Genomic DNA, 22,769 nt, shown 5'->3' with positions numbered 1-22,769 from the left:
AGACAGTACTAACAACAGCGTAACACAAACCTCGGGCTGAAGGCCTTGAATTTCTTATTGTCTTAATTTCAAAACTTTCTCTACTTGAGTGCTCTTAGGAGTTTGAAGAGGGAAAAGGAGAGGGGGAAAGTAATAAAGATTTGTTTTTCTGGTATGGGAACGTGTTTGTGCATATGTTCCCTTAAAACCACAGTCCACTAAGGGGGGCTTTTCTCGGTCAGTCTTTATACAGTGTGTTCTGGGAAGATTTCAGCACCTTCTTAGCAAACAATCGCCACATAAACCCGCTGTGAATGGCCAGAGAGGACGTGGTCTTTCAGCACTTCTATCTAAAAAACACTGCTGAGGAACTTCCTGAATTAAAGGAAATGGACAAATAAATCTTCCTGGAGAGACACGACCTCTCTGTTTGTCACAAGTGTTTCTTTGGGAACCCAGCTCTCCCAGGAGGGACTGGGAAGTGGAGGGGAAAGGGGAGCAGGGCAAGAAGGGGTTGGGAGAGTGTGGACTTTAGACTGGCTCTAGAGAAAAGAAGAATCTTGATGTATATGCCGATTTCTGCAGCACCAGTTTTCTACCACACTCTTCTGTGGTTTATTTCAATCAATTGCTCTGATGTCTGCAACACGGAGTTGGGAAGACATGGGCACCAGTTCCCACAGCCCAGTGAGATCCACCCCGGGAGAGAGATTCCCAGATGTAAACTTTCCGCCTTCTGCTTGATGTGTCCGGGTGGAGCTCCCAGAACAGAGCTTTGTTTCAGTGCATCTCAAATGCAAAAAGCAGGTGCTTTGTTTGGCCTTCAGCACCTGCAATAACATGCAGAGCACAGAATTCAGGTCCCACATGCTCTTGAGTTAATTTTGCTGGATTAAAGAATATTCAGACCCTGGTGAGTAGGGTGGGCGAGGGTTTGGTGAATTCCAGATGGGATCCTGGCATCTTACTCATCAAGTTCTGCTATTAGCAGCTGCCGCCTGCAGAGGTGGAGATTTCCCAAGAAGAAACTCAAGCCTAGAGAAAAGAAAAAATAAGAACTCTGTCACCTTCAACCACGGACTGCAGAAAATACAGTTTACTTTGGGTAGAATGTGATTAAAGAAATGTTTCCAACACAAAACTGTGGTTGATTGATGGGTAGACATCATTTATTTATATTTTAGGAGTATGTGTAACTTGCACCACAGATGTTTTCAAGAAATTGATGTGCAAACTTGGCTTATCTTCCTCCCTCCCTCCCTCCCTTCCTTCCTTCCTACCTATTGAGTAATTACAGGTTCTACACTAGGTTCTGGGGTAAAATAATGAATAATACAAATAGGATGTGGAGTCTACATTGAAGGAGTTCACAGTCAAGGAGGCACTCATGCAGACACCTGCCAGAAGTACTATATTTCAGGCTAAGCTAGGTAAAAGTCATGGAAAGAGTATAAATTGTGGCTGGAACAAAGGGACAAAAAAGGAAAATCAGAGCAGAATTTGTGAAGTCATAACCCAGAAACTGAAAATATGAGAATCCTGAAGACTGAAAGAGTTGGGCAGTGTGTGGGCAGTGTGAGAAGGCACGGGTGGAAGCCCACGAGTTGGTCCAGGTGAGGCAAGGACTCCAGCCTGTTTGGAGATTTGGTGACAAGAACTGGAAAGGATGCTCTGTGTGCAGATACCAGGAGAAACCTTATTATGGAAAATCTTGAAAAACAACCCAGGTTGGGGGGTGGGGAGAAGATGGCGGCATGAGTAGGGTGGCAGAAATTGCCTCCCAAAACCATATATATTTTGAAAATACAGCAAGTACAATTACTTCTAAAAGAGAGACCAGAAGATACAGTACAACACTACATCTACATCTGCAAGAACTCAGCATCCCACAAAAAGGGTAAGATACAAAGCCGTGACCTGGTAGGAGGAAAAGAAACAGAGTGGGGAGGGAGTGGAAGCACAGGACTGCTAAATAACCAGCCCTGGTGATCTGCACCGGGAGCACAGACACACATCGCATGGTGTACTGGATATTAGAGAAACAGAAAAGTAAAATCCAAGATGGAGACTGTGAGCAGGTCCCCACAACTGGCTCCCCAGGGGAAAAAAGAAAAGCTGGCACTTTAAAAGTCTTAAAGAAACAACAGTATAACAAGTGGACAAGATCATCATGGCACACTCAGACCAGCAGGCTGGGAATCTTATGGAGCTTCATGTGCCCTAACCCTCTGGGTGGCAGCGCAGCTCCAAAGCCCCTCACAGTGATAAGCAGCCTGCTGTTCATTCCCTACCCACTGGCACTGCAAGCAAACCAGCTGATGAGCCATTGCTGCCAATCAGCCGGAGAAGAGGGGTGTGGCGGGGGGGGATAGCCCTGCCCGCAGCAACCACACAGAGTCTTCTCCCAAAAGGCAGCTACCCAGTCCAGACAAACAGGCTGCGCCCAGTGTGCAGCTGCCTGGCCCAGGGAGAGCAAGTGGGGGCAAAGTCCGGAAGGCATGAAGGGGCTCCGCTCTCAAAGGAGAACACATGCTGTGTGCTTGCAAACCCCAGAAGTGTGATAAGCTACCCCGAGGGCTGCCCTGCCCACAGCAGTGAAGGGGATTAACCCAGAGACTGCTCACTGTGTGCGGAAACTGACACAGGCAGGGGAGAAGGACAAGGTAACCAGGAAGCAGGAAGGGACGTTGTTCTTCCAGCTGACACACGTGCCACTTGCCAGTGATCACTTCTATCGCCATGAAAAGGCAGAAGAATCTGGTCCAGTCAAAAGTCACTCAAACAATGCGAGAGAGAGGGCCTAGTGAGAAAGATATAACCAATCTTCAAGAAAAAGAATTCAAAATAAAAGTTATAACCTTGCTGATGGAGCTGCATAGAAATATGCAAGAGCTAAGAGATGAAGTCTGGAGGGAGATTACAAAAATGAAACAATCTCTGGAAGGACTTAAGAGCAGACTGGATGAGGTGCAAGAGACTGTTAATGGAATAGAAATCAGAGAACAGGAATAGAGAGAAGCTAAGGCAGAGAGATAAAGGATTTCCTGGATGAAAGAATATTAAGAGAACTGTGTGATCAATCCAAAAGGAAAAATATTTGCATTATAGGGGTACCAGAAGAAGAAGAGAGAGAAAAAGAGATGTAAAGTGTCTTTGAAGAAATAATTGCTGACAATTTCCCTAAGCTGGGGAAGTAAATAGTCTCTCAGAACATGGAAGCTCACAGATCTCCCAACACTAGGGACCCAAAGAGAATAACACCAAGACATAGAATAATTAAAATGGCAAAGATCAAAGACAAGGACAAGGTATTAAAGGCAGCTAGACAGAGAAAAAAGATCACCTACAAAGGAAAACCCATTAGGCTATCATCAGACTTCTCAACAGAAACCTTACAAGCCAGAAGAGAATGGCATGATATATTTAATGCAATGAAACAGAAGGGCCTTGAACCAAGAATACTGTATCCAGCAAGATTATCATTTAAATTTCAAGGAGGGATTAAACAATTTCCAGATAAGTAAAAGTTGAAGGAGTTTGCCACCCAGAAGCCACCTCTACAGGGTATTTTGAAGGGACTGCTCTAGATGGAAGTACTCCTAAGGCTAAATAAATGTCACCAGAGAAAACAAAATCACAGCAAAGGAAGCAGACCAACCAAATACTAACTAAAGGCAAAAAACAAAATCAACTATCCACAAAAGCAGTCAAGGGAAACACAAAAGAGTACAGAATAAAACACCTAACATATAAAGAGTGGAAGAGGAAGAATAAGAAGGGAGAGAAATAAAGAGTCATCAGACTGTGTTTATAATAGTGTAATAAGTGAGTTAAAGTTAGATGGTTATGTAGTAAAGAAGCTACCCTTGAACCTTTGGTAGCCACAAATCCACAGCCTGTAATGGCAATAAGTACATACCTATTGATAATCAACCTAAATGTAAATGGACTGAATACACCAATCAAAAGACACAGAGTAATAGAATAGATAAAAAAGCAAGACCTGTCTACATGCTGCTTACAAGAGACTCACCTCAAACCCAAAGACATACATAGACTAAAAGTCAAGGGATGGAAAAAGATATTCCATGCAAACCATAGGGAGAAAAAAGCAGGTGTTGCAGTACTAGTATCAGACAAAATAGACTTCAAAACAAAGAAAGTAACAAGAGATAAAGAAGGACATAGCATAATGATAAAGGGGCCAGTCCAACAAGAGGAAATAACCATTATAAATATCTATGCATCCAACATAGGAGCACCAACATATGTGAAACAAATACTAACAGAATTAAAGGAGGAAATAGAATGCAATGCATTCATTTTAGGAGACTTCAACACACCACTCACTCCAAAGGACAGATCAAACAGACAGAAAATAAGTAAAGACACAGAGGCACTGAACAACACTCTAGAACAGATGGACCTAATAGACATCTACAGAACTCTACACCCAAAAGCAGCAGGGTACACATTCTTCTCAAGTGCACATGGAACATTTTCCAGAAGAGAACACATACTAGGCCACAAAAAGAGCCTCAGTAAATTCAGAAAGATTGAAATTCTACCCTCTCAGATAACAAAGGTATAAAACTAGAAATAAATTGTACAAAGAAAACAAAAAGGCCCACAAATACATGGAGGCTTAACAACATGCTTCTAAATAATCAGTAGATCAAATGACAAAATTAAAACAGAGTTCAAGCAATATATGGAGGACAAATGATAACAACAGCACAATGCCCCAACTTCTGCAGGATGCAGTGAAGGCAGTTCTAAGAGGAAACTATATAGCAATGCAGGCCTATTTAAAGAAGGAAAAACAATCCCAAATGAATCATCTAAAGTCACAATTATTGAAGCTGGAAAAAGAAGAACAAATGAGGCCTAAGGTCAGAAGACAGAGGAACATAATAAAGATCAGAGAAGAAATAAATAAAATTGAGAAGAATAAAACAATAGAAAAAAATCAATGAAACTAAGAGCTGGTTCTTTGAGAAAATAAACAAAATAGATAAAACCCTAGCTAGACTTATTAAGGTAAAAAGGGAATCTATACACATAAGCAGAATCAGAAATGGGAAAGGAAAAATCATGATGGACACCACAGAATTACAAAGAATTATTAGAGAATACTATGAAAATCTATACACTAACAAGCTAGATAACCTAGAAGAAATGGGCAACTTTCTAGAAAAATACAACCTTCCAAGACTGACCAAAGAAGAAACAGAAAATCTAAGCAGACCAATTACCAGCAATGAAATTGAATTAGTAATCAAAAAGTTACCCAAGAAAAAATTTCCCGGACCAGATGGATTCATCGCTAATTTTTATCAGACATATAGAGAAGACATAATACCCATTCTCCTTAAAGTTTTCCAAAAAATAGAAGAGGAGGGAATACTTTCAAACTCATTCTATGAAGCCAGCATCACCCTAATACCAAAACCAGGCAAAGACCCCACCAAAAAAGAAAATTACAGACCAATATCCCTGATGAACATAGATGCAAAAATACTCAACAAAATTTTAGCAAACCGAATTCAAAAATACATCAAAAGGACCATACACCATGATCAAGTGGGATTCATTTCAAGGATGCAAGGATGGTACATCATTCGAAAATTCATCAACATCATCCACCATATCAACAGAAAGAAGGACAAAAGCCACATGATCATCTTCATAAACACTGATAAAGCATTCGACAAAATTCAACATCCATTCATGATAAAAACTCTCAACAAAATGGGTATAGAGTGCAAGTACCTCAACATAATAAAGGCCATATATGACAAACCCACAGCCAACATCATACTTAACAGTGAGAAGTTGAAAGCTTTTCACCTAAGATCAGGAACAAGGCAGGGATGCTCACTCTCCCCACTGTTATTCATCATAGTACTGGAGGTCCTAGCCTCAGCAATCAGAAAAAAACAAAGAAATAAAAGGCATCCAGATTAGTAAAGAAGAAGTCAAACTATCACTATTTGCAGATGACATGATAATGTACATAAAAAAGCCTAAGACTCCACCTAAAAACTACTAGAACTAAAATCTGAATTCAGCAAAGTTTTGGGATACAAAATTAATACACAGAAATCTGTTGCTTTCCTGTACACTAACAATGAACTAGTAGAAAGAGAAATCAGGAAACAATTCCATTCACAATTGCATCAAAAAGAATAAAATACCTAGGAATAAAACTAACCAAGGCAGAGAAAGACCTATACCCTGAAAACTACAAGACATTCCTAAAAGAAATTAAAGAGGACACTAATAAATGGAAATTCATTCCATGCTCTTGACTAGGAAGAATTAAAATAGTCAAAATGGTCATCCTACCTAAAGCAATCTACAGATTCAATGCAATCCCTATCAAAGTACCAACAGCATTCTTCAACAAACTTGATCAAATAGTTTTAAAATTCATATGGAACCACAAAAGACCCCGAATAGCCAAAGCAATCCTGAAAAGGAAGAATAAAGCTGGGGGGATCTCGCTTCCCAACTTCCAGCTCTACTACAAAGCCACAGTAATCAAGACAATTTGGTACTGGCACAAGAACAGACCCACAGACCAGTAGAACAGAATAGAGAGTCCACATATTAACCCAAACATATATGGTCAATTAATATATGATAAAGAAGCCATGGATATACAATGAGGAAATGACAGCCTCTTCAACAACTGGTGTTGGCAAAACTGGACAGCTATATGTAAGAGAATGAAACTAGATCATTGTCTAACCCCATACACAAAAGTAAACTCAAAATGGATCAAAGATCTGAATGTAAGTCATGAAACATAAAACTCTTAGAAAAAAAATAGGCAAAAATCTCTTGGACATAAACATGAGCAACTTCTTCATGAACATATCTCCCCAGGCAAAGGAAACAAAAGCAAAAATGAACAAGTGGGACTATATCAAGCTGAAAAGCTTCTGTACAGCAAAGGACAGCATCAATAGAACAAAATGGCATCCTACAGTATGGGAGAATATATTCATAAATGACATATCTGATAACACCCAAAATATATAAAGAGCTCACACACGTCAACAAACAAAAAGCAAATAATCCAATTAGAAAATGGGAAGAGGATCTGAACAGACACTTCTCCAAAGAAGAAATTCAGATGGCCAACAGACACATGAAAAGATGCTCCACATCACTAATCACCAGAGAAACGCAAATTAAAACCACAATGAGATATCGCCTCACACCAGTTAGGATGGTCAACATCCAAAAGACAAGCAACAACAAATGTTAGTGAGGATGTGGAGAAAGGGGAACCCTCCTACACTCTTGGGAATGTAAATTAGTTCAACCATTGTGGAAAGCAGTATGGGGGTTCCTCAAAAAGCTCAAAATAGAAATACCATTTGACCCAGGAATTCCACTCCTAGGAATTTACCCTAAGAATGCAGCAGCCCAGTTTGAAAAAGACAGATGCACCCCTATGTTTATCACAGCACTATTTACAATAGCAAAGAAATGGAAGCAACCTAAGTGTCCATCAGTAGATGAATGGATAAAGAAGATGTGGTACATATACACAATGGAATGCTATTCAGCCATAAGAAGAAAACAAATCCTACCATTTGCAACAACATGGATAGAGCTAGAGGGTATTATGCTCAGTGAAATAAGCCAGGCAGAGAAAGACAAATATCAGATGATTTCACTGATTTGTGGAGTACAAGAACAAAGAATAGACTGAAGGAACAAAACAGCAGCAGACTCACAGAACCCTAGAATGGACTAACAGGTGCCAAAGGGAGAGGGACTGGGGCAGATGGGTGGGAAGGGAGGGATAAGTGGGAAAAAGGGGCATTACAATCAGCACACATGGTGTGGGGGCGGCACAAGGAGAATAGTGCAACACAGAGAAGACAAGTAGTGATTCTATAGCATCTTACTTCGCTGATGGACAGTGACTGTAATGGGGTATGTGGTGGGGACTTGATAATGGGGGGAGTCTAGCAATCATAATGTTGTTCATGTAATTGTAGATTAATGATACCAAAGTAAAAAAACAAAAACAAAAAACAACACCCCAGGGTGTCATCAGTAAAGAGCTATTTGTGTGTTTTTAACTTGGTGGTGATATGATTCTTTCTGGATTATGTTTTGTTTTGCTTTGTTTTGTTTTTAAGGCTCACTCAAAGGTTACTGCCTGAGGAATGAATTACAGGATCAGAAGCTGGGGTGATGAGAGCAGTTGGAAGAACAGAGCTATGAGTTGTGATGACACTATGGACCTTGGGGTCGTAACAAGGACAGACCGAGCAGGAAGGAACTCAGGCGTGTTAAGGAGATGGAACTGTCTGGACTCTGTCATCACTGAGATGCAGGTGAAGGAATGGTTTAAGCTGCCTCCCAGGTATCTTGGTGGCGGGTGAGGTCTCAGGCAGGTATTCACTGAATAGCAATTAGAGAGGGGACCCAAGTACAAGGTCAGAATTGGAAGAAAGGTAACTAAACCCAGCAGAACTTAGAGAATAAAGTACACCAACAAGGATTACTGTATAAAATACTTTGAGTTATTCAGGATTTAAGATATGATAAAAAAATGATGTCATGAATTCACATAGTAATTATTCATTTACAAAACACATACATTATCTCACTTTGGTTTTGACTTTTACATGCACTGAGAGGAGAAAGGATGGAGCTATAAAACCAGTGTTAGAAAACAGAGTAAATGGAATTCAGAGTGACTGACAGGCATGTTCAAGATCACACAGCTGTAGTGGAGGTGAGGCAAAGAGCCAAATTATGTATCTAAGTCCTAGTGCAGGGATAGAAGCACAGACTGAACACCTGTAGAGCTTCATTTTCCTTTTCCTCTAGAATTATTTTTGCCATTGGCACTGTGAAGATACCTCCAGTTTCCGGATTTGGGGACAGTTTCTCCAGGGGGTCTCTACATCGCTCACTGGAAATTTAAGGTCTTATTTGAGTTGCCTAAAACTATGTCTAGGCGAGGAAGGCTTGATATTCCATTACCTTGAATGATCCATTATCTTACAGGGTTCTGAAGTACTAGCCACCCCATTTATCATCGTAAGACCTGAAACTGAAGAGGAATAGGCAAATATACTGCCATCTTTTCCTTTCTATGGAAAACGGGAAACAAAACCCAGAAAACTTGCTATATTTCCTCAGGTCAAATGACAGACACTGACCCTTGGCATTCAATTCATCTAGCTCCAAAACAAACACAGAATGATGTGAGCCTGCAAAAAGCATGCCAAATTAGGCATATCAACCTTTTTCTTGCCTAGAAAAGGACAATTTTTCCTACTATTCTAGGTAGGACTCTGGATGAGAAAGTAAAAGCTCTACTATAAATTAAAGAGTGAAGAATGCAAGGAAGGTGCTTTGCAGCTGCTCAGAAAATCATATACAGTTGGAACATCTGTATCAATGTTAGCTTTCTTCTGTCAATTCTACTGATCCTCAGCTTCCTCCTAGGCTTACTATACTCTTTGCTCATTGGTTGCAATTGAGGGAAATGTCTCTTCACATATTATTTAAGTAGGTGGAGAAAAAAAGGTATCATGATTCCTCTCTTCTCTGAACAGAGGAAAACACCCTTGACTTATTTGCACAGCAAGGTCTAGCCTTGGAAGTAGATGTTGCCATTCAGTACACCTTTAGTGTCAAACTGAAGTTAAAAAGTGATGGAGTTCAGAAAAAGTAAAAGCATTTGGCACAACTGACCCCTGGTTCCTCCTCCTTCAGATGTTTGTTTCCTCCTGGTGCCCAGGACACCTTTCTCTCTTGCTTTGCTCCTTTCTCCCAGACACACTCATAAAATAAAAGCCCTTCATTTGTCCCCCTCTTCCTGACCTCAGCCTCAAGTCTCACTGCTTCGCCCTCTCTCTTTACTTTCTAATTCTTACCTCTGGTGACTCTATGCAATCCCATGCTTTAGTTAGCCTCTTTAGCCTAATGAATACCAAAATTACATCACCAGAGCTGTTGTTTCCTACAAAATCTATATTGGTACAACTAATAGCCAACCTGACATCTCCACTCAGGTATTTACCAGCATCTAAAACTCAACATGTCAAGACACACTCTTGATGTCCACTCAGTCCTATCTCCAAGCTCATGCCTCTTCCCATTCCCCTATGATTTCAAGCAGCATCACCACATCTTTATTCCTTCAGGGGTTTAGGGAAAAACCCTAGGAATCACCTTCATTGTCTATTTCTCTATCATCTCACATCCACTCCATCAGCAAACCTGTCTGCTCCACCTTCACAATGCGTCCCAAAGCCAGTTGCCTCTCTATCACTCTTGCAGAGGTTATTGCAATCAGCTCCCAGCTTGCTCCCTCTTCCTCTCTTGTCTCCCTAAGCCTATCATCCCTCCACCCAACAAAGGTATTATTTTGAAATTTAAATGGATCATGTGATCCTCTCAGAATACAATGCACACTCTGTTGCATGACCTTCTACTTGATCTGGTATCTGCCTTCTTCTTGGATTTCATCTCCTGACACTGTGCTCTTCTTGCTCTGCTCTGACCACACTTCCTCACGGTGCCCTGCATACCCCAGCACTGCTTACAGCAGGGCCTTTGCACATACTGTTCCTCTCCTTGGAATTTTCTTCCTGCAGTTATTTACATAGCTCAGTTCTCATCCCTCAGGTTTCGAGTTAAATGTTACATTCTCAAAGGGCCTTTTTTCATACCCAACCCTTTTGCTCTCTATAATCTGCTGTATTTTTTCTTGAAAATACTGTCTTGATACAGAAATTGTATGCATCAATTTTTGTTAGTTTACTATTTTTGTTGTTTCTTTCTCCCTATGTTCATAGGAATTGTGTTTCTTTTGTATTGTCTATGTATCTTCAATACCTATAAAGGCCCCCGGACACACAGTAGGCACTAAACATTTGATGAGTGAGTTGACAAATGAGTGCATCTACAAGATTTAACCTACCTAGGAAACAAGGCCTCCTCATTTCCAATTTGTGTAAATTAAGCTGTGTGTGTGTGAGTGTGTGTGTGTGCTATTCAAGCTAACATAGGGAAATTATTGATCTCAACATTTACAACTAACTCACATAATTAGTTGGAGAAAGTATATCTTCCAAACATCAACTGGATGGCATAAACATCTACTCATACTGCTGTCAATATTAGCAAGCAAGTTGTGGAATGACTTTCTCCAGAATCTTCTAGCTGAGAAGGCAGATATTTGCATGACCTGATATCCTTGGGTGTGTACTTATTTTCTCTCATCCAAGAAAGAGTGACTGAGTGCCAACTATATGCCAACCCCTGTGATAAATACAAAAACATGCAATGGGAAAGGCAGAAAAAACTCTGCCCTCATGCTCCTGATGAGGAAGCCAGACACTGAAGAAATAATTACAAAAAGCAAGAGAAATGTGGGAATCATAGAACACACTAGGAAACCATATGCCCACATTTATATAAGGAAAACGCAGCTTACAGAGAAAGTATGGCTAACTCCAGGCTCACCACCAGTTTATGGCTTCAATCTCAATCAGCTATTTATTAGTTTTTTTCTCTAATTAGGAGATGTACATTTTGGTTTGGCCAAAACAATGCTGGTTTATCCCTTCACTAGAGTTATCAGTATCTCCCTCCTTTCATTCTCATATGAATCCTAGTTTGGATAACATGGCATCGTAACTGTCACACTGCCTATACGGGAACAGAATGGAGGGCACTAGAAGGAGCTGCTACACCACTGATTTGACTGGGAAACCAGTCTTACCCCTTGTGTGAAAATTGATATATTTGAGTTCATACAATCCTAACAATAGTTCTTTAGACTACAAATCAATCTTGGAGAATCCGCCACTGCTGAGCTAAGAGAACACCTCCCAGTAGGATTTTAACTGTATGGAGATTAATTGATCCTGTTCCCAGGAGTTCTGAGCCTGAAATCGCTGTAGAGAAGCACAAGCAGTCACAGCCAAACCAGAGGGAGTCAGGGGAATGACAGAGACAATAAAGTATAGGCTGCAAATGGAAACACTGCAGAGAAACAAAATGACCAGGTCACGAGGGCTGCTGTTCTATCATCAACATCAAATAATATTTTATTTCTCTTTGAAGCATACTGCCCAAATGCTAACATTTTCCTTGGTTTGCTAATTCCCTATATTTATTCACAAACTGAAACTACTACATGGTATATTTATAGGATATGTGTACTCTCTCTTTGAGTGCCTCTCTGTATTACGCAAACTGGAGAACATCCAAGTCTTCACATGCTACATTATAGAGTTTGAGCCACATTCTACAAGTACAACAGAGGCTAAGGATTAGCCATGACTTGGAAAGTTGACCCAGGACCATGTCATCTGGGGTCCACTTAACCCTCACATTATCCTGTAGGTGGAGACTGGCCTAGACCAGAGCACAGCAAGACCTAAAACATGGGGAGTCTGCATTCAGTGCACAAATCTCTTCTGCCTGTGGGTCTCTGCAGTGTAGACAAGCTGCTGTGAAAGTAGTTTGGTCCATGGGGAACACACAGGCTTCTGGGAGCCAGGCCTTAGAGTGTCAGATGGCAGCTGTTGTCTGAGAATGTTCATTGTCAGAACCTGGAAATCTTGGGGACAATGGGATGCTGCGTTCCACCTGTGCATGGGAGGAAGTCCCTGGTGCCCAAGGAATCTGAGCTTGGGTTCAAACCCTCCCTCTGGGAGAAGGGCATGGAGCAGACATTGCTGGCTTATTGCCCAAGTAAGAAAAAGTGACCTTCCATGGTCTGCTCATCCTCACATTGCCATGCACACCGGCTAAATATCTGCTCTGATTATTTATTTATATCCCAAGTTGTGAGGGATTATTTATCCTCTCAATTTGGCCTCCTCCGGAAATGCAGTCTTTTTAGATGTAGGCTGCTCTGGCAATATGGAGTCCGATACATTATAGAAAATTAACCTTGAGGCATAGTTTGATGGTCCAACTACTTTCTAAGCTGTCATTCAAAGGAATTACTCCACAGCAATGACTGTTTTGAGGGCTCATCATTATTTCACCATTATGTGAATTTTTTACTCTGACTTCGTCTTTCAATTTTTGTTTTCAATGTAAGGAAAGTTAAATGTTACAGAAACTATTAAAGTCCCCTTTGTATTCTTATTTCCAAAACCTCGTTTCTAAAACAGCCACTATCATGAGTTTGTCATTGATCTTTGCAGTACATTTTTAAATATTTTTCTTACATATCTATTTACCCAATAAAAATGTAAAGTGAATGCTCTGCAATTAAAATTTATATAAATGGCATCATACCCTGCATATCAATCTGTAATTGGCTTTTTTTTTACCCTTTTTTAAAATTTGGATTATGTGTTATACATAATAGTAAAATTAAAGAAAATCAGTGAAATGACCAGCCACCTGCCTACAATTCAACTTACTGAATATTTCCAGCCATTAAAAGCTCCCTATGTGCCACTAACTGATTTCTGATCCCTCTCCTTTCCCCTGGATATAACAACTACCTTGGAAATTCTACTACTTCTCTTAAACCTTGCATCACATATGACTAGATTTCTACAAATATGTTAATTACTTCTACTTGCCTTTTCACATTACCTAAATGAACTTATACAGAATGCATTCTGTTTTAGAGTGATTCATGTTGATGCCTGGAGCTGTGATTGGCTCACATGTTAATAACACGATAGGAAGAACTATCCATGTTGATATATAGATGTAGTTGATTCACAATAAATTGTGTGTATTTATGCAATGTGACAATCTTGGTCTTCTAATAGGAAAGTTTAATGCATTTATATTTGCTATTACTGCTATTTCAAATGTGTATTAATACCCTAGAACATCCTGGGAAAAATTTCCAATATTCAATACCTGTAAATGTTAGATAAAATATTTAAGACACATTTGCAAAGTATGGCTGTACAAATGAAGGAATCACAAACCAGTGCTATGTATCAGTGTGGGGCAGAGTGTTTCTAAGCCCAGTTCATCAGTACTTTCAAAGTCATTTCCTGATCATAACACCTGACCCCTGTTCCCATGAGGACATGAGAACACCATCCCCTAAATGCACATGACTGCAAGGCCTCCACTCCCTCTCACACTCTACCTTTGACATCTCTCTTCAGTTCTGGTACCTGGAGATTTGCCATTCTTTGTTTTGATTATGTGGTTGAAAGATTCACATGCATTGACCATTTACCTTTAGGGGAAAAAAGTATTTATTCAGAATTTCTGTATGTTCAAAGTAGAATAAGAAATCTTCCATATCTGTCTGGTCTGCCATAAAAATGCAACACTTGATGAGATTCATACACAGACCAGGCTTTATAAGGTACATAATGCTACATCACAATGGAGTCAAGTTGTTTCTGACTGACCTCTAAATGAGCAAAATTATTTCTTGAGATTTAAAAAGATATATTTACAAATAAAATATATATCATATATTAGATCCAAATATGTATATATGAAAATACTATATGCAATATGCAGTATATTACATGTAATGTATACATATTATATGTATTATACATATCCACATATTACATATAACATAAATCACATAGTATATGTTTAAGCAAATAGGTATTTAAATAATAAACACAAATATTATTAGAGCTAATTTTTGTGTATCATTGCAAGATTTATATTTTGGTTTCCCAAAGTACTCACAAGACTAAAGAAATGCACTTTTTTTCTAAGCACTACAGAAAAATATAAAACCAAAATTATTTTCTTCCCCTCTAAAATTTTTTTCAGAATAAGGGTAAGACAAAGACAAATTAAGAGTTCAAAAATGGAACAACTTATATTAATTTCTTATTCTTTTATTTCCATTTGGTTTTCATAACTACTTTCAGGCTGAATTAGTCACATCAGAACAGTCAACCCATATTCAATAGAACACCCACAAGTATTTACAATACAGATGAAATTCACATTGTCCTCAAATGACCATTAAACTCCCTTTAATTCCTTAAGGGAAAAGAATTACAAAACCTAAGAGGAATAAGGAGCCCACAGCATGATGTGATGTGATCAGGACTGCTAAAAGACATCATTTCTCACAAATATCTCCACTTTGTAGGTCTGGGTCCTGAGAGTCCATGACTGCAAATTCAAGGCTTTCCATTAAAGTTTCCTGAAGCATCAAATAATTCTAAAGGTCAAAACACATTAACTCATAATTAACCACTAACATCTTAACATTAATTAGTACAGAAAGCTTTTCAAAGTGTATGATTCCTGAGTACACTAGCACCACTATGCTTTTTAAAAAGGGCTTGGGTTCCTCAAAAAATTAAACAGTATTATCACCTGATGTATCAAGTCCACTCCATGGTATACACCCAGAAGAAATGAAAATAGGTATTCAAACAAAAATTTGTACACAAATATTCACCATTCAATCCTATTCACAATAACCAAAAGATGAAAACTGCCTGTGTCCATCAGCTGATGAACAGATAAACAAATGGAAAATCCTTACAGAGGAATATTAGTTGGCCATAAAAAAGGAATGATGTACAGATACATGTGTAATGGGGTTAGGCCTCTAAACACAATACTAAATGAAAGAGGTCAGACACAGAAAGAAGGCCACATATTATGCTATATAATAACATTTATTTGAAATATCCAGACTAGGTACCTCTGTAGAGACAAAAAGCAGATCGGTGGTTGTGAGGAGCTGGAAGGAAGGGTAATGGGAGGTAACTGTGAAATGGGTGCAGGATTTCCTCTTAGAGATGTGGAACAAGATAGAGGTGGTGTTTGTACAACATTATAAATGTACTAAATGCCATTAAATTGTACACTTTGAAATGATTAATTGTATGTTGTGGAAACATTTTAAACTGAGAACTCCTGTAACAACTTCTGTTTGTTGAATTCAGAATTTCTCAAATGCCTTGGATCACAGAAACCTCATGCTTTGTCTTTGCAAGTCTGCATTTTGGCTCATGGAGAAAGAGAATGGAGTAAAAAGCAGATACATCCTAATACTGGTGAGGACAGAGAAAAGAAATCCACAGGAGGGAGCCTTTAAATATCAAGGACAGCACAGGAGAAAAACAAAAAGACCATACGGAAAGGAGTGGTGGGTGGGTAACTAAAATTAAATTGCAAAGTAATGTGGATAATGTCAGTGAGGTGAAAACTGAAAGATTTGTACCCACATGTCCTAAGTCAGGTTTTCCAGGAAATAGATTCTGAGAAGATGTGTTGGTAGGAAGTTTCAGGAGATCTGCCTAAGGACCCACATCTGTGTAGGAGGTGAGGAGCAAAGGGCTGGAGGAGGAAGAAGTTGAACTGTGGCGGAAGCCCAACAAAGCCCTCAACCAGTCCTGAAGGATGCTGTGGGGCTGTATGGCCCTCAGCATTGTCCAATCCCTGAATGTCCTCCCCAGCTAGCCATGGGATGCTGCCTGCCCCAAGGGTCTGTACTTGATTGAGGTAGACAACCCTTGCAGAGAGATTCATCATAAGCCATCAGAAGGCAACACTACTGGCAGCTAGGTAATCAAATGCCTCCATCCTGAAGTGGGAATCCGGATGCCACACCACACGATCCACTCCATTAGGCCACAATTTTCTGAAAAGTGCTCATGATCCCATAGAAGAAATAACAAAAAGACCTTTTTCCACACCCACACATCTAAGGAATATCACCTACAAGAAATCGACACTCACTAATCCTGAATGATTTCCCATTCCCCTCCATTTGTTGATGCATCAGGCACTTTTATTTTGTGAAGAGGAAAAATATAAGCTCATTTTCTAGCAGAACACCCTCTATAGCAGAGAAGCCCACTAAGTCTGCATTCACATTACTCCACAAAGGGTTGTGACAGGCAAGTTACTCTCCAAGTGAAATGATTTCTTGCTGATATCCCCAGATTTTCATTAATTCACACCAATGCTGCTGCTTACTTTTGGTCCCTGTCCCTTCTGCCATGGTGTATCTACCTTCTACACCAAAATCATGGCAACAGAGGAGAGGTGAGAGTTAAAAATAGAGACTGGCAGGTCCCATTCCAGATGAATTAAACCCGAACACCTAAGGAAGGAGCACAACCATCCATCTTCTGTGTTTTGTGGTTCTTACGGATATAAATGTTGGAGAACTATTATTATAAATTCTCTAATCTGCCCTAGTTTGAGCCAGATCATGAGGGAGTCATGAGTTTGTGGTCCATCACTTTCATCCTGGCAACTCTTCTGTTACTTAATTGGGCTTAGGGCAGATGCCAGGAGCCAAAACTACAGTGTATTGCATGAAACTCCTCTATACAACGCATGTCTACATTCACCATTGACGTGATGTTTATGACATTACATGGTGTCCTCTCTAGAAAGACACATGGGAGAAAATTCTGATCTCAGAATCAATCATTGTTCTTCAGCAGCTAAACAGTTTTAATATTATAAATAACATGAATCACCCACCTGTATTGTTTCCTTCTTCTTGTTGTTGGTTTGCAGAAACTTAGAATCAAGTTGTGGGCACACCTCTGGCAAATATGCATGACTTCATTATGTGATTTTTGTGTCCTGACTCATCTCTGCTTTCACTGGACTTTCCTGACTTCATTTTGTTCTCATTTATTTGCTATTTCATAGACATCTTAATAAGTTACCTCAAATCCTTTCTGGAACAAGCCCAGATATAAATAACCAAATGTATTCACATTATTAACAAGTAGACGGTCACTGGACAAATCTAAAATATCCTTGAAATATCTTAACAGCAAAGAAGCAACCCCCTGCCAGTATATTTTAAGTGCTTTTGCACAGAACACTGTGTGAAGTAATTCTAGTAATGCTGCAAACAATTAATTGATAGAATTTCAACTTTTGACACCAAGAACTAGTCTAACGAGATTCTGTGACTTGGCACATCAGTGGACATAGTAAAAAATAAGAGGCCCTGGGCATTTCCAAAGAATTATTGAGGAAGGAATTTAGAAAATGTCCTCCAATCATAATTCTCTCTCCTTTGTCCCTAATCTTGCTTGCTTAGGCATGCTTAGGCATAAAAATAATATGAAGGTTACAGAACCCAAGATTTGATTAAAATATTTCTGGCTTTCTGAGCATTTACACAAAACAAATTCCCCCCTTTCATCCGGTTGAAATGCATGAGTTAACACTTTGCTATTAGATGAGGAAATTCCTAATAAATGTTGGTTGCCATGATTTAGTTCACCTTGGAAAAGTAAAAGTTAACTGAAAATATATTGAAGCTTAGTGTTACTACACTATAGATGAACTTGCATTTTGTAGTAGGTATGAACTATAAAGGTACATTATAATTAGTTCTGGATGTTTCCTAGAACTGTGTAAAATATCTGAGTCAACCAGAAATGAGCTCATACTTCTAATGACTTAGGAGCAAAGAAGTTAATCACAAAACAGCTCCCCTCTCCCACTGTTACTGAAGTTATGTTGAGAAAGATGAGAACTGCACAGGGTTCTGCCTCTGAGAACAGTTAGGGGAAGGAAAGATAGAGCCCTGGAAAACCTTGGGGTCTCTCAGAATGAAGCTTCTACAGCTCTAGTAGGCAGCATTCCACACAGCAGTTAAGCAGCTTCTGGCTTTAGACTGCGTGGAGTTAAACCCTGGCCCTAATACTATACTAGCAGGTAACCCTGGGAAATTCAACTTAGCCTCTCTGTACCGCAGTCTCTTTCTATAGAGTACGGACAATAATTTTATCTCGCGGAGTTGTTTTGAGCAGTAAATGAGCTTATCTATAGAGAACTTGTAAACCTAGACAATAAAACCAGTTTAATAACTATTAGCTTTAATTTAAATTCCTCTCTGGATGTTGTCTTGAGACACAGAGCTAGCTGAATTCTTTACTGGGAAATCTGACAGGAAGCCAGCCCAGTAAGAGCAAATACCACCCTAATTGTCACTAGTTCTATCCGTAACGAGGAGGTCTGGTCAACATAACTAAGGTCAGAATGAAGGAGCCTTGTATGCTTCGCTAAATAGTTGGGACTTCATTCCAGAGACAAACAAGAATCACTGGAGGGTTGAATGGGAAGAAGGAAATGGTCAGATTTGTTTTTCAGAAGGAATTTTTTGTGGATAGAGAATTGTTGAGGTTAGAGAAAAACAGTAAGAGAAAAAGAAGTATGGGTGCATGTGTGTTTCAGTATGTGTATATTTCTTTTTCTTCCTTTCTTTGTTTTCTTTTCCTTACAAATGAAATCCGTTTGTGCCCAGTCCCACGCTGCAGGCTGGTAAGGCAAATTCTCAAACTCATCCATGACCAAGACTCCTTGATCGGATCCTGCTGTTTCTCCATCCTCAGACATGCGCATTCCCTTCCAAGATTCAGGACGGCTCCTCCAGATGTGGGCATCCTGACTCATCTCCACGCATCAGGGAAAGAAAAAGGAGAAAACAGGGTTGTGCATCCCTCCTCTACGAATACTTCCTGGAAGTCACACATGAGACTTCTGCCTACTTCTTACTTGATCTCAGAACATGGTGACGGTTACCCATCTACAAATGAATCTAGAAAAACGTGGTCTTTATTTCAAGGGAATGTGTTAACTTAAGATATCTAATTATTAAGCTATTATAGGATCAACTTCATGCAAAAGGAAGAATCAAGGAGGCCCCTGATTTCTGGTTTCGATGAAATGTCGGAGAGTGGTTTCATTCACCAATGTAAGGAGGAACTAGTTTGTAAGGAACATCAAAGGTCGGGAATCTGCGCCCCAATTCGGGGTGTGCTGACTGTTCTTGTAAATGAAGGCTCATTGAAATACAACCATCAGCATGTGTTCAGTGTTGTCTCTGGCTATTTCAGTGCTACAGTGCAGAGCTGAGTAGCTGTGACAAAGACCGTGTGATCACACAGTCTGACACATTTACTAACCAGTTCCTTAAAGAGAAAGCTTGCCAACTCCTAATTTGATAATATATAAAGCACTGAATACGGTATCTAGCAGATAGTAAGTGCTAATAAATTTTAGATGTTTTTCTTTTTACTTTTAAATCCAAATCTTGATTGTTAATGTCTTCATTATTGGAAATTTGCCTTCAGATGTCCTGGAAAGGTGATCCATCCTTGCTAATTTTCATGTTGGTGGTAGTAAAATTTTCATGTCTCTCCATTTTATCTAAAGGCATGTACACGTAATTTCAGCCGCATGGATCTTTATGAGTGTGGAGATCATGCCTACCTAACTCAGCCACATGGAAATTATTTTCAATTTAAAAGCCCTTAAAACCAACAGATGACTTCATTTCTTATACTTGTAATTACTATGAGAGCCAAAATATTCTACCTTTGAATGCCAAGGCAAATTAATTCAGAAGGTTTTTAAAAATCAGTAATGCTGAGCATAAAAAGGGAAGTAAAAGTGAGATTCAATTAAAGTGTAATATTAATGGTTGTCACATATGAAAATCAAGAATGAGCTAGAACAGCAAACAAAATGAAGTAAGACCCATGGATCCCATGCCCTATTTTCCATTTACTTTAAACACACAATTAAAAGATTTCAGCATTAAAATGAAAATGCTAGGCTATAGTAATATATTAACTGTTAACCCAAATGATGTTCAGAGTTTGGTGGAAAGAATTTTCTTCTGGAGAATATGGAAAATATGCTTACTTGATATTTTTGACTATATTCAGTGGGAATTGTCTATAGAGCATACAGATGGGCTGAATTGACATCTCATAAAGAAATATACAAAAGTGATTTATATGAAAGGTAGTAATAGCACAGCTCTATTGCTTCAGTGGAGGCTTCAGTGTTGAGTTCAGGTAATAATGGAAAAGGAAATGACTAATTTGGGGAAGTCTGGCTGTGTTGTGATCAGTCCTGAGCATCCTGGAAGGGCAGAGAAGTTCATGTCTAATAAAACCTCAGGCCCTGTCAAGGTCAAGTGTGAATCAGTTCTTGGCTGTTTTCAGTGACTGTCCAGCTCCTCCTTTAGCACTTATTTACCCTCTCGTGAAGTTCTTCACATTTCCTGCCATGCCAGTGCCATAATGCTGGAAATGTTCCATATCTACACTTCCCATGTGGCAGCCCCACCTGTGGTTCCTGAGCACTTAAGATGCGGCTGACGTAATGAGCGTCTAAATTTTTTTATTTTGTTCAAGTTTTAATTAATTTGAATACACGTTTAAATAACCACCCATGGCTAAAAGTTACCATATTGGACATCACAGGTTCTGAACCAAATTGGTTTCAGATTATCTTTAGAACGAAGGAAAACGCTGGGGATTTTTTCCATAAATGACAGTGATTGATGATTGCTTAAAGATGTTTCCCAACACTATGGGAAACCTACTAGATTTGACCCACTATACTGACTCACTACCTCTCATCCTTCAAAATGTACTTATCCTGTATCCCATTTCTCAAATGCTTTTCTTCCAGTCACTTATCTGACTAATTAACTCAGTATAATTTAGTCAATAAAAGAGCAGAAAGTGCCAAGAGACAGAGCCATCCCCACAAAAACTTTTTGGTAGAGTTTGGTCCAAAGATAAGTATCACCCATTTTTAAGAAAACGTAAATTATTCAGGTTAAGATTGAAAAATACACATAGAAATTATGGGAATTTTTTCCAACATTATATTTGTAAGAACAAATGTATTTAGCGTTATTCTAGTTTTGTGTATATCTGTGCATACCCCTGAGGTGTTCCCATATTGGACACAATGTGAGGGTTACACATTTATGAAAGTAGACAAAAGAGTAGCAGGTCAAAACTGATTCTCTAATAAAGGAACTTTTTAGGAAATCAGTAAAATGGAACTATTTCTATAACTCTGCATTTATTTACTTTTCCCAAGTCAACCTCTCTATTGTGGTAACTCAATAAAAACTCAAGTCAGCGCCATGTGTGATTGAAATAAGTGTATTCCTCTTTCTGTCAGAGCTCGGCTCTTCATCATTCTGTGAATTCTATGAATAACCCAGTTCCCATTTGACAAATTCCTTTCTGTTTAAGTTTAACTAAATGGTTTCTATTATTCATCAAAATGAACTTTGACTAGTATACAAAACACAGGGAGGAGAATTCAAATAAAAATTTTTTTGATCTGTCACCATAACATAATCTTTTCAATGAACTTTCTCACTAATAGGTGAGGAAATTATTTTCTTATTTTTCTAAGTGTCAGTTTCCTCATTGCAGATGGAGATCAAATACAGAGAGATCTCCTTCCCCCATGACTTAGAATTCAGGGGACACATGGCCTGCTCTCACCAAGCAATTGTGAGAGGAAAGATGAGTGCATATATAAAGGAGTTTTAAAGAGTAGAATGCGCTGTCTACCCCATGGCATTGATTTTTTTTTTTTCATTGCTACTGGGTCAATCTTTATTTTTACATCATTTCAATGGACAGAGTTAGGAAATAGGTGTGTTTTTGTTTTGTTTTGTTTTGTTTTTTGAGAGGGCATATCTTATATTTATTTATCAAATGCTTGTTAACAACAATAAAATTCTGTATAGGGGACTCTATACACAATCATTAATCAACCCCAAGCCTAATTCTCAACAGTCTCCAATCTTCTGAAGTATAATGAACAAGTTCTTACATGGTGAACAAATTCTTAAATAGTGAATAAGTTCTTACATGGTGAACAGTACAAGGGCAGTCATCACAGAAACTTTCGGTTTTGATCACGCATTATGAACTATAAACAACCAGGTCAAAAATGAATATTCGTTTGATTTTTTATACTTGATTTATATGTGGATCCCACATTTATCCCTTTATTATTATTATTAT

At 39.0% G+C, this 22,769-nt stretch overlaps 1 long non-coding RNA gene across 1 annotated transcript; it reads right to left on the bottom strand.

Annotated features, from left to right (window-relative positions):
* Window positions 1-682: 682 nt before the first annotated feature.
* Window positions 683-16,387, bottom strand: LOC118912730 (uncharacterized). The gene is made up of 3 exons (XR_005024889.2): window positions 15,310-16,387; window positions 14,099-14,191; window positions 683-1,014 (listed from the first exon to the last, which is right to left on the bottom strand). It is a non-coding gene; the product is annotated as an uncharacterized LOC118912730 (long non-coding RNA).
* Between the last annotated feature and the right edge of the window lie 6,382 nt (window positions 16,388-22,769).

This window comes from Manis pentadactyla, chromosome 14 (assembly GCF_030020395.1).
Source record: "Manis pentadactyla isolate mManPen7 chromosome 14, mManPen7.hap1, whole genome shotgun sequence".
NCBI classification, from domain to species: Eukaryota; Metazoa; Chordata; class Mammalia; order Pholidota; family Manidae; genus Manis; species Manis pentadactyla.
The sequence above is the reverse complement of the archived record's forward strand: the minus strand, read 5'-3'. Positions and strand labels throughout refer to the sequence as shown.